This window comes from Mobula hypostoma, chromosome 11 (assembly GCF_963921235.1).
Source record: "Mobula hypostoma chromosome 11, sMobHyp1.1, whole genome shotgun sequence".
Lineage (NCBI taxonomy): Eukaryota > Metazoa > Chordata > Chondrichthyes > Myliobatiformes > Myliobatidae > Mobula > Mobula hypostoma.
Window position 1 is genome coordinate 98604729 of NC_086107.1, and position 13437 is coordinate 98618165.

At 48.9% G+C, this 13437-nt stretch overlaps 1 protein-coding gene across 2 annotated transcripts in view; it reads left to right on the forward strand.

Moving 5' to 3' along the window:
• Positions 1-866: 866 nt before the first annotated feature.
• The window catches only part of mgat3b (beta-1,4-mannosyl-glycoprotein 4-beta-N-acetylglucosaminyltransferase b), an 83918-nt gene continuing 71347 nt past the window's right edge, over positions 867-13437 (forward strand). Inside the window, exon 1 of one of the 2 annotated variants that reach the window (XM_063062615.1) lies at positions 867-1218. The gene's annotated coding sequence lies outside the window, so the exon portion shown is untranslated. Of the gene's footprint in view, positions 1219-2344; positions 2473-13437 lie in introns of those variants that run through there. The other variant, XM_063062612.1, reaches the window with a different exon arrangement.

Here is a 13437-nt window from a genome sequence, read left to right on the forward strand (position 1 = left end):
ACCATCAGGCTCCTCAACTGGCGTAGATAACTTCAATCACCACTACTTTGAATTGATCCTATGACCTATAGACTCACCTTCAAGGACTCTTCAGAACTTGCGTTCTCAGTAATTTTTTATTTGCACAGTTTCTCTTTGTTTGCCGGTCGTAGTTAATCCATTTTTCATAAACTTTGTTGTTGATTTTCTTGCAAATGCCTGCCAGAAAATGAATTTCAAGGTACATAATGAAGTGGCCACTGAGTATATGTTCAAGGTCTTCTGCTACTGGAGCCTATTCACTTTAAGGTTCAATGTGTTGTGTATTCAGAGATGCTCTTCTGCACACCACTGCTTTAATGTATGGTTATTTAAGTTACTGTCGCCTTCCTGTTGGGTTGAACCAGTCTGGCTGTTCTCATTAACAAGGCATTTTTTGCTCACAGAACTGATGTCCACTAGATGTTTTATTCTCTGTGAACTTTAGAGGCTGTTGTGTGTGAAAATCCCTGAAGATCAGCAGTTTCTGAGATACTGAAACCAGCCCATCTGGCACCAATAATCATTTCACAGTCAAAGTCACTTAGATTACAGACCCCCCCCTCCCCCCATTCTGATGTTTGGTCTGAACAACAGCTGAACCTCTTGACCATGTCTGCATGCTTTGATACACGATTGGCAGATTAAATATTTGCACTGACGAGCAGGTGTACCTAATAGAGTGGCCACTGCGTGTAAATGAAGAAGAAGAAGAAAGCCCTTAACTCCGAGTGGAGTCATTGGGATGCCGTCATGATGGCGATATTTTTAGCAAGCTTTCTTATTTTTATGAGGCCTAGTTGCTAGCTCGACGCTCAACCCAGCACGGATGGAAAGTGTGCAAGGGAGCCGGCTGGATTCGAACTCGGGAGCCTTCACTCCAAAGTCCAGCACTGATGCCACTACACCAGCAGCCAGTGCGAGTGTATATGTACTTTAATAATAAGTTTACTTTGAACTTTGAGATTGCCAATACGAGGGTGTGGTGAGGCGACAGATGGGAAAAGTGAAGTGAAGCTCCTTCAACTATGATGGGGAAATCGTGTTGCCAGAAGGAGAATATGGGAGGCAGGATATGAGAAGTTCCCTGTGGGACTTGGTGGGGTTATACAAGATGTCAGTGGCAATCTGACTCCTGAGATGGACGCAGTGAGATCCAGAAAAGTTTCCGAGATGGTCCAGATGAGTGAGAGGACAAAGGTAATGACTTGATGATTTCTGCGGGTCGATGTTGGAGAGGCTTTACTGTGCTGGTGGAGGTTGGGGGTTGATGTTGTGTCCGAACAGGCTCAGAACAGGAACAGCTCCGTGTAACTAACCAAAAGGCTACCCCCCCCCCCCGTTTGATCTACGGAAGGTGGAGGGAATAAAAACAGATGCTCCACAACTACTTGCAGATCCGCAAACTACTTCCAGCTTTTTTGGGAACTTTTGCCGCTAAATTCCAGCATCTGCAGTCTATTCCGTCTTCGTGTTTCTTCAACGGTGGTTCCTCTCGACTACATTTGCCTTAGTGGTCACACTTCTCTCCTCACTCCCAACCCCGCACCGACGTAAGGATAGTTTCCTTGGTAAACCCTGCATAGCACCAACCACCACATTCGGTGGAGTTTCGGCCACTTCCAAAATGGAGAGAGCACCAGGCACGCCTTTCAGCAATTCCCTGTTTCTCCCTTCAGTCGTCCCTAACATTCACGCTCCTTCTCCAGAAACCACAGGAGATGAAGAACTTGTCCTCTGAACCTTTCTCCCCCCGCCCCCCACCTTCCCAGTATTCAGGGCCTCAAACAGAACGAAGCAGTGTTTCGTTGGCAGTTTAAAAATACCGTTTGCTGCATTGCATCTGATGTTCGCGATGCGCTCTCTGTACGGGAGAAACTACATACACAACGGCGACCGCTTCTCAGTTGCCTGTCGCTTTAATTTTGCACCCCACTCCTTCTCTGACCTCTGTGTTCACTCTGCAACACGGCTGGGTCGATCACTCAGCCCACAAGGAAGTGGCGGTTCTCGGGACGAGCATATTGCTTATTAAGTGGACGCACTCCAGTTGCCTTGTCTTCCCTGTTTGGTACTAGGAGATACTGCCTGCAAGGTTATTGTCGCCTGCTCGCTCCACAGCCGCCATCAGAGCCGCTGAACAGCGCCGGCATCGCCTGCCCGTCTCCCGGCGCCCGGCGCGGTTGCCAGAGGGGAGGACTGTGCAGCCGGAGGGAGAGCTGTCTGGGGTCCTGCCGCTGGCCAGGGGCGGCGGGGCGGCGGTGCGGCAGGGGAGCGGGCCCTTTAAGGGGCGGAGGTCTCTCTCTCGCTCGCGCCCTCCCTCCGCACCCGGCTGGGCGGGGAGCTGCGGCCCGATTCAGCGAGAGGCGGCGCCGGTAGAGGCTGCGGACCGGCACCGGGGACTGGAGCGGGCACGGAGCCGGGCCGGAGTGGGCCGGCGGCAGCGGGCGATGGGTGAGTGATCGAGCGAAGGCGTTGCCGCGGATTCCCGAGCCGGCGTCCTCCTCCACCCCGGCCCCTGCATCAGCACGTCCCGGGCCTAGGACCATCCACCTCGGTAGGGGCGACCAGGCCGGCCCACCCTTCCTCCCCGAACCGCCCCTCTTCCCTCTTCCCTCTTCCCACTTCCCACTTCCCCGCACCGAGATGGTCATCCCGCCCGAGTACCAGCCATGAGGTCAAAGGTCCGACAACCTCCCCTTTCCCTCTCCGGCCACAGGCTAACAATATCCCCTCACCGTCCCTCTTCACCCCTCACCGTCCCTCTTCACCCTCACCTCCCCTCTTCACCCATCACCGCCCCTCTTCACCCCTCACCTCCCCTCTTCACCCCTCACCGTCCCTCTTCACCCCTCACCGTCCCTCTTCGCCCCTCACCGTCCCTCTTCGCCCCTCACCGTCCCTCTTCGCCACTCACCGTCCCTCTTCGCCCCTCACCGTCCCTCTTCGCCCCTCACCGTCCCTCTTCGCCCCTCACCGTCCCTCTTCGCCCCTCACCGTCCCTCTTCGCCCCTCACCTCCCCTCTTCGCCCCTCACCTCCCCTCTTCGCCCCTCACCTCCCCTCTTCGCCCCTCACCTCCCCTCTTCGCCCCTCACCTCCCCTCTTCGCCCCTCACCTCCCCTCTTCGCCCCTCACCTCCCCTCTTCGCCCCTCACCTCCCCTCTTCGCCCCTCACCTCCCCTCTTCGCCCCTCACCTCCCCTCTTCGCCCCTCACCTCCCCTCTTCGCCCCTCACCTCCCCTTCACCTCCCCTCTTCACCCCTCACCGTCCCTCTTCACCCCTCACCGTCCCTCTTCACCCCTCACCGTCCCTCTTCACCCCTCACCGTCCCTCTTCACCCCTCACCGTCCCTCTTCACCCCTCACCGTCCCTCTTCACCCCTCACCGCCCCTCTTCACCCCTCACCTCTCCTCTTCGCCTCTCTTCACCCCTCACCTCACCTCTCCTCCCCTCACCTCACCTCTCCTCACCTCACCTCTCCTCTTCACCCTCACCTCCCCTCTTCACCCTCACCTCCCCTCTTCACCCTCACCTCCCCTCTTCACCCTCACCACCCTCACCTCCCCTCTTCTCACCCCTCACCGCCCCTCTTCTCACCCCTCACCGCCCCTCTTCTCACCCCTCACCGCCCCTCTTCTCACCCCTCACCGCCCCTCTTCTCACCCCTCACCGCCCCTCTTCTCACCCCTCACCGCCCCTCTTCTCACCCCTCACCGCCCCTCTTCACCCCTCACCTCCCCGCTTCACCCTCTTCACCCCTCACCTCCCCGCTTCACCCTCTTCACCCTCACCTCCACTCTTCTCACCCCTCACCTCCCCTCTTCTCACCCCTCACCTCCCCTCTTCTCACACCTCACCTCACCTCCCTTCTCTTCTCCCCTCTTCTCTTCTCCCCACCCTCACCTCCCCTCTTCACCCTCACCTCCCCTCTTCACCCTCACCTCCCCTCTTCACCCTCACCTCCCCTCTTCACCCTCACCTCCCCTCTTCACCCACCCTCACCTCACCTCCCCTCTTCACCTTCCCCTCCCCTCTTCACCTTCCCCTCCCCTCTTCACCTTCCCCTCCCCTCTTCACCTTCCCCTCCCCTCTTCACCTTCCCCTCCCCTCTTCACCTTCCCCTCCCCTCTTCACCTTCCCCTCCCCTCCTCCCCCTCCTCCTCCTCCCCCTCCTCCTCCTCCCCCTCCTCCTCCTCCCCCTCTCCTCCTCCCCCTCTCCTCCTCCCCCTCTCCTCCTCCCCCTCTCCTCCTCCCCCTCCCCTCCTCCCCCTCCCCTCCTCCCCCTCCCCCCCTCCCCTCCTCCCCCTCCCCCCCTCCCCTCCTCCCCCTCCCCCCCTCCCCTCCTCCCCCTCCTCCCCCTCCTCCCCCTCCCCCTCCTCCCCCTCCTCCCCCTCCTCCCCCTCCCCTCCTCCCCCTCCCCTCTTCCCCCTCCCCTCTTCCCCCTCCCCTCTTCCCCCTCCCCTCTTCCCCCTCCCCTCTTCCCCCTCCCCTCTTCCCCCTCCCCTCTTCCCCCTCCCCTCTTCCCCCTCCCCTCTTCCCCCCTCCCCTCTTCCCCCTCCCCTCTTCCCCCTCCCCTCTTCCCCCTCCCCTCTTCCCCCTCCCCTCTTCCCCCCTGGCCCCTTCCCCTCTCCCCCCACCTCTACTCCCCTCCTCCCTCCCCCCTCTACTCCCCTCCTCCCTCCCCCCTACTCCCCTCCTTCCTCCCCCTCCCTCCTCCCCCTCCCTCCTCCCCCTCCCTCCCCACTTCTACTCCTCTCCTCCCCCCCTCCCCCCCTCACCACTTCTCTCCTCCACCCAACCACCACACCTTCCCTAATTCATCTGCCTCTCTTTGTACGTTTGTCGCTCGTGCCGAGGTGGCCAAACTGTACCTGGAGACTCTCCCTTGGTGATTACAGCCAATTTCAACATCTCACCCACCCTACACGGTCCAATTGTTAGATATTTCCTGATTTTATTCCCATGGCTATTGCCCTTACTCCTAGAATGAGTTGCTGTGTTTAGGAATGCTCCTTGTGCCTGGTGTGAATGCTCTCAGCTTGCTCGGTGAGTAAAAGGTGTGTTTGGTGCAAGTGTGTGTACTGGGCGTTGTGCTCCAGTTCTGGAGAGATGCAGTTCCCAGATTTTGGGCTAAGACTCTGCGATTCTTGGGCCTGCCCTATACCAATAAGAAAAAGCCAATCTATTGACCATAGAGTGACAGGTGAATACTAATCTCTATCTAAAGCCAGCTCTCATCAGTAATTACCCAAGTGCTTGGAAGCCGTAGTTATATTTGGCTGGAGAGGTGGATGAATCTTATTAATCTAAGCAATGTTCTCTCACGTTTGGAAAAGGTGATTGCTAACTTACCTTGGAAGGGCAAGGCCTGATGAAGTGATAGGTGAAACTTAATACAGGATCGCTTGTCATGTGCCGTGTCATATCGTATGACGTGGACGATTATGGTCTTTTCTACAACTGTGATTGTTCTTGGCAAATTTTTCTGCAGAAGTGGTTTGCCTTCTGGGCAGTGTGTTTACAAGATGGGTGACCCCAGCCATTATCAATACTCTTCAGAGATTGTCTGCCGGGCATTAAACAGGATTTGTGTTATGCACCACCTGCTCCTTTGGCTTCATGTGACCCTAATTGGGGAGGGGGGGGCCTAAGCAGATGCTTTACCCTACACAAGGGTGACCTGCAGGCTAGCGGAGGGAAGGAGCACCTTACATCTCCTTTGGAAGAGACCTATCTCCACCCTCTTGCCCTAATACAGGATTAAGAGGGAACTGATGCATTTTGGAAGTAACTCCAGTCAGCTGAGCCACAGATATCAGGGGTATTGTAAGCTGTACTTTCATTCTGTTTGGTTCTGTTTGTGAAACAAGTAATTCATGTGCAACTTTTTACAAAGTCAGTAATTAGACCTTTGCTGGAGTTGTGTCCATGTCGGGCCACTGCACTTCAGAAAGGTTGCCAAGCCATTGGGCTGGATGCCTAGGTGGCTTACTGCAGTGAAAACAGGTATATGGGTAGTTGGGGAACAGCTTGGGGGCCCCCTGAAAAAACACTGGGCATCATCCTGCTCCGAGCACCCAGGGGCCCCAGGACAATCAATGGGACATTGTTCTGCTCCGAGTATCCATCTGCTCATAGAATAGGTGGACGAGAGCAGTTATCCTGCAATAATGCCGCTAGTCCTTGTCAGAGTGGAGATAGCCAGGGGGAAATTTAAGAGTGGTTTTCAAAGTCCTGGAGTATTTTGAAAGACTAAGCAAGAAACTGCTTCCAGTACCTAGAAGAAATGGTGACGAGAGGACAGAGATTTAAAGTCATTGACAAAAAGACAAGAAGGTAACGGGAATATTTTTAAACAGACCAGGTTATAATGTTCTTGGAATTTGTAAATGTGTGAATTCATCTATATGTGTATATAATAGGAAGTTGTTGGAAAGAGAAATTTGCAAGGTAGACATGAGATTCTGCAGACGCAGGAAATCTTGGGCAGAACGCACAAATTCCAGAGAATCTTTGCAGGTCAGGCTGCATCAAAGGAGGGGCATAAACAATGGATGTTTCGGGCTGAAACCCATCGTTGGGACTGCTCCATTCTTTTCAGGGCTTCATCAGATCTGTCCCCTTCCTTTCCAGTCCTGAGAATTAGTTTCTCATTTTCATATGTACCAGCTGCAAGTGAAAAAATTTGTTTGACGTGCAAGGGCTGCCGAGGTTGAATGCTCTCCTTTGGGTGACAGTCAGTCATATGTGAGAAGGCAAGTTTTAATACTTTCCATAGGTTTGTTGAACAACCTGGGGCCTGTTTTAAATACAAGAGCCAGAACACAGGAAAGAAATAACCTAGTGCAAGGGTGGGAACCTTTTTTGAGAGGGCCCGCCCAAAGTGGCAATAATCTAAAACAATTCTCTTGAATGCTGTAGTAATTCTGAGTAGAGATTATCATTGGTTAGTGAATTAGCAACAATAATTATGGACTTTTTAAAGGGAAAAGTATGGGTCTTGTCTTATTTATGTGTATTCACTGTTTTACTATGAATAAAAGTACAAAAGAGATTGAAATAAATGAGGCATTTTCAAAAACTTCAAAAATTATTAATATTTTAAAAAGACAATTGAAAAATAACATCATTTCTAAATAGTATTGTACTTCACATAAGGGAGTCTAGGACCAGAGGACACAGCCTCGGAAAAGAAGGATGTCCTTTTAGAACAGAGATGAGGAGGAATTTCTTTAGCCAGAGGATGGTGAATCTGTAAAATTCATTGCACAGATGGCTGTGGAGGCAAAGTCATTGGGTATATTTAAAGCAGAGGTTGTATGATCCTGATTAGTAAGGGTTTGTCAATGGTTACAGGGAAAAGGCAGGAAAAATGGGGTTGAGAGGGATAGTAAATCAGCCATGATTGAATGGGAGAGCAGACTCAATGGGCCAAATGGCCTGATCCTACTCCTGTGTCTTGCGTATTACAAAATAAAAATTGTGAATATGAAATTAAGCTTTTCACATTAATAAAAGATCGAGAAAATAAAAATATACATTGAGAACATTAAGCCAACTTAAACACATTAAACTAATTAAAAGAAAAACACAGGAATCCAAAATGTGGGTCTAACTTTCAATTTACTTTCAGTGGGTTGTGGTCTGCGGTAGTGTGATGACATATGGAATTCTCCTTGTTTATAACCCCTAATGAATTACTTAAACAAGAATGCTTAATCAACCAATATAGTTACAAGGTTACTCAAACATTACTAAAGTATTAAATGCACAACAGACATGTTCTCAGTGAGGCTTTTATTGTGTATTGACAATGACAAATAATTTATAGCTGGCTTGTATTTGGTTGTTTTGAGAGCTATGCACATAGAAGTTGTTTCATCATTAAGTCTACTCCTGTAATTAGACTTGACCAAGTTCATCACGGGGGACAACTTGCGTGAATATTCATGGTGGTGTTAAACTACATGTATTTATCGTCATGATCCAGAGTTCACTCACAAACAGCAAGAAAAACACATAAGCAGAGCGAAGCCAAGGGCAACTGGTCCAACTGTTTACTAACCGAGTATGTACTGATGTGTACACCAGGTCTGTGTGAATTCCAAAACGTATCATCCGATGTGAGGTGTTCTCGTAACCTTTTATCTGACACCAAGCTGGCGTGAGAACTTTCCTGTGAAAACGTTTCACTGTTCTTGGGTCCTAAAAATAATTTCCTGCCTCATTTGGCATCAAAGATAATCACTATGCAGCTTCTTTTTTATTACGGTGCGTTTTAAAGAATCGAGTGGTGGCACTGCATGCTAACGCAAGTTCTGCACGTGCCACAGGTTCGCCACCCCTGGTAGTGACATGGTATGACAACAACCGTGTCTTCAGTCTCAACAAAGGAGCTGGTCATTGACTTCAGACAGCGTGCAGGGAGGGGTGGGGAGTGCAGTCCACATGGTCTTGTCAACATCAGCAGTATTGGGATTGAGAACTTCAGCTTCCAAGATATGAGCATCATCAGTAGCCTTTCCTGGTCCAACCACGTTGATGTTGCGGCCGAGAAAGCTCACCAATGCCTCTACTTCCTCAGGAGGTATGCCCCTGTTTGATCCTTGTCATATTTTAATCGATGTGCATTGGAAAGCATTGTCTGGATGCATAACTGCTTAGTATGACAACTGTTCAGCACGTGACCGTAAGAAACGTCAGAGTTGTGGACGCAGTTTAGCACATCGCAGAAACTAGCCTCCCCTCTATAGACTCCGTCTATAGCTTTTTTGGTTGGCTTTCATTGAACTTTAAAAGCTTCCCAATCATCTGACTTCCCACTCACTTTTGCTACCTTATATGCCCTTTCCTTGGCTTTTATGGAGTCCTTAACTTCCCTTGTCATCCACAGTTGCCTACCCCTGCCATTTGAGAACTCCTGTGGGACATGTCTAATCTGCGCCTTGTGAACTATTCCCAGAATTTTCAGCCATCTCTACTCTACTGTCATTCCTGCCAGTATCCCCCTCCAGTTCACCTGGGCAAGCTCCTCTGTCATGCCTCTGTAATTCCCTTTATTCCATTGCAATAATGATACATGTGACTTGCGCTTCTCCCTCCCAAACTGCAGTATAATTCAATCCTATTATGATCACTTCCTTCTGAGGGTTCCTTTACGTTGAGCTCCCTAATAAGATCTGGGTTATTGCACAAAACCCAATCTAACATAGTTTTCCCTTAGTAGACTCGAGCATAAACTGCTCTAAAAAGCCATCTCATAGACATTCAACAAATTCCCTCTCTTGTGATCCGGCACCAACCTGGTATGAGTTTAAACCACTCCCAACAGTTCTAGTAAATCTGCCCACAAGAATATTGGTCCCCCCTTGGATTCAAGTCCAACCCATCCCTTTTATACAGGTCCCACCTGCCCCCACTCCAATTCTTCAGCCAAGCCACCTCATTCTGCTCCTGTCCTCACTGTTGCGTAGCACAGGCAGCAATGCCGAGATTACTACCCTTGAGGTCCTGCTTCTCAGCTTCCCTCCTAACTCCCTGTATTCTGTTTGCGGACGACCTTCTCGGGCTGCTCACCCTCCCTTTTCAGGATATCGTGGACGCTTTCAAAAACATTGCAGACCCTGGCACCTGGCAGGCAAACTACCATTTGTGTTTCTTCCTAGTGCCCATGGAATTGCCTATCTGCACCCCCCCCCAACAACTATAGAATCCCCTATTACTGCTGCCATTCTCTTCGGTTCCCTGCCCTTCTGAGCCACAGGGCCGGGCTCAGTGCCAGAGGTAAGTCCCCCTTCCCCCAGCAGTGCTCAGGATGGAGTCTGAGAGTGTTGTCTGGAAGGTGAGGATTAGAGTCAGTAGCTGAGGAGTAAAGGTCTTTGCAAACCAATCTTTCAATACCTAATTTCCCTTTCTTGTCCAAGAGCTGTATGTGCATCTCCCCGGCAACCCCATCCTCACCTTCCCTTGGCTCTTGACTTTGGGTCCTTAATGGGTGTCTGGGTTTGTGTCTCATCAATAGAGCAGATCCTGATATAATAGACATCACCCCCGTTGCTGCCACCTGAATGGGTCCACATTCTGTTTGGTCCAGTGGATTGCTATACCATTCTAGTCTATCAAGGCAAAGCAGCTTCTTTTCCTGCTTTAGAATCTCCTCCAAGTTTGACTTGGGTTTTTTTAAGTTCCTCTGATTTCTTTTACTGCTGCTTTGGCGATTTTTGCCCTTTTTATTCCATGCTCTAGAACTCTTGGAATCATGAAATTCTACGGCAAGGAAGGAGGCCATTCGTTGTGTCTATGCCAGTCTTCTTTCAGAGCCAGCCTGCTCTCTGCAGCCTAGCGCATTTTTCTGCACTACACCTTTCTGCAATTTCCTTTAACACCAAAACAGAATCTCCCTTTAGCATCTGCAGACACTGCAATACAGATTTCAGCTTTTCATGTTTCATCAGAGTTTTTCTTTATTTCATCGTTAGTTGTCTTCCCTTTTATTTGTTTTTAAACTCTAGTCCTCAATTGTTTCACCAATGGGTATGGCCTCCCATTAAGGCAGATATATTTAGGAGCATTTAAGAGACTCTTAGATGAGCACATGGATGACAGAAAATTGGAAGGCTTTATAGGATGGAAAGGTTCGATTGATCCTAGAGCAGGTTGAAAGGTTAGCACAACATTGTGGACCAAAGGGCCTGTATTGTGTTGTGATGTTTTACCCTCTGTTTACACTACCCATTGTTTTATTACTTTGTCAATTTTCCATAGGACATAAGAGCAGAATTAGGCCATTCAGCCCATCAGCCCCATTCTCCGTCTTCTCCCTGTAACCTTTGATGTCCCTGACTAATCAAGAACCTGTCAACCTCCCCTTTAAATATACCCAGTGTCTTGGCCACCACAGCTGTTTTATGACAACGAATTCCACAGATTCACTTTGGCTAAGGAAATTCCTCATCTCTGTTCCAAATGGACGTGCTCTATACTGAGGTTGTGCCCTCTGGTCAAAGACTCCCTCGCTATAGGAAATGTCCACCCTATCTAGGCCTCAGAGATCATTATGATAGCAGCCCACCGAAAGGCCCCGAGCTTTTTTTTTCAAACCTTCTGTTGCCTTAGCCAAACAAGCAACTCCTCACGATGATTGCAGCCTGCCAGTCTTCTCCCCTTAGTCTTTTCAAAGAAAGAAGTCCTAGCCTCTAATCTCTTGTAAATGCGATTCCTTGCCCTAGCTGTTTTCCTCACAAATCTTCCCTAGTTCCTCTAATGCCTTCACGTCATTCAGTCACAGTTGTACATGGAACTTCAGCTGAGGCAGAGCTAGTTCAGCACAACTTCTGTGCTTTTATCTCTGACGTTAATGATAAATCCCAGAATTATGCATTCCTCTTTCTAAACCTTTTCTGACACTTCCATGTACCCCGAGTTACCTGCATCCCTTGTACAGCGGCTTCCTGCCTTCACTATTTCCTTTCTGCATTCCTCCCACCAAAATGCATCGCCTCACATTACTTGGCATTAAACTGTATCTGCCACGTGCCTGCCCGTTCCACCAGCCTGCGAATATCTTATTGCAGTTTATCACTATCCGTTTCACAGTTCACAATACGTTGTTCAACGCAGGACAATACACCTCAGTACAGGCCCTTCGGCCCACAATGTTGTGCCAACTTTTAACCGACTCCAAGATCAATCCAGTGCTTCCCGCCCACAAAGCCCTCCATTTTTAACGAGCAAACATTAACTTTATTTTTTCACACGTACATCAAATCATCCAGAGAAATGCGTTGTTTGTATTAAGAACCAACATAGTCCGAGGATGTGCTGGGGGCAGCCCACACGTATGCCATGTTTCCGGTGCCTACATAGCATACACAACTTAACCAACCCTAATCTTTACGTCTTTGGAATGTAAGAGGGAGCTGAAGTACCCGAAGGGAACCCACTCCTTACAGACAGCAGTAGGAATTCAACCTGGAAATGCTGATGCTAAAATGTATTATGTTAACTGCTATGCTACGTTGCCACCCGGATTTTTTTTAAATTCACGTGCCTTTGTAAGAGTCTCTTAATTGCCCCCAATGTATCTGCCCCCTCCCTCCACCCTTGGCAGTGCTTTCCATGCACATACCATTCTCTGTGTGTAAAAAAAAGCTCTAATATCCCACCCCCCACCCCCTGTATTTTCCTCCAATTAACTTAAAGTTATGCTTTCTCATACTTGCCATTTCCGCCCTGGGGAAAAATAGTTGTCAGATGTCCACTCTAATATGCCTCTTATTGTCTTATAATGAGGAGGTTGTAAGGAAAGGTTAAATAGTCTGGGATTGATCTTAATGGAGTTATTAAAATAAATTGGAAAAAGCAATTTGACAAATCTCTGTCCCCCTCCCCCTCAAAAGAAACATCCACTACAACATTCCATCTCATGTTCTCAATATTTATTACTTAACTATTTACGTTTTTTTTTCTTTTTGCATTTGCACAGTTTTTGTCTTCTGCACTCTGGTTGGGCAATCTTTTACTGATTCTGATATCGTTATTATTCTATATGTTTATTGAGTATGCCCACAAGAAAATGAATCTCAGGATTGTATATGGTGACATATACAGTATGTACTTTAATATATTTAGTTTGAACATTATAGTTCTTCAGCCAACTTTATAAGCATGCTATCAGCTCATCAGTTTAGCTCAGAACCTTGTTAAGTTACACCTTGTCAAAAGCATTGGAAGTCCATCTACACCACATTGAATGTATTGCCCTTGTCCATTGGCTACCTCATCAAAAAAATAGGCAAATTGGTTCAACACGATTTTCCCTAAACAATTAAGTACTGGTTTTTGTCTTAATTAATCAGTTTTGCTCCAGGTGTCTGTTAATCCTGTTTTTAATCAGTATTTTCCAACAGCGTTCCCCATCCTGAGGTTAAAATGACTGGCCTGTATTTGCTGGGGTTATCCTTACTTCCCTCCTGAACACCCCAGAGCTCTTCCCCACCCCCTCCCCTCCCTCACACCTCATTCCCATATCTAAACACCATCAAAAGATTATGGTTGGTGCCCTATTCTATGATTTCCATTCTACCTCCTTCAGCACCTTAGAGTTGATCCTATCCCGTTCTGTTGCCCAGTACACCAAACTTTTCTCCATGGGATCAATTTTTTAAAAAATGTATCCAGTGTCTCCAAAAGTAGTGGCGTTGGGTTGTTTTCCTGACCAAACTCTGTAACGGGTGGTCTATCGTAGGGATCGGTGCTGGGATCTTTGCTTGCCATGTGTACGTGTCTATAGTATGATACGTTCGCTGATGGTATGAACATAGGTGAAATTGTAGACACTGAGAAAGATTGGCTCAATATACAGAGGAACATTGAACATTGCAGCACAGGAATGGGTCCACAGTGTCTGCAGTGAGC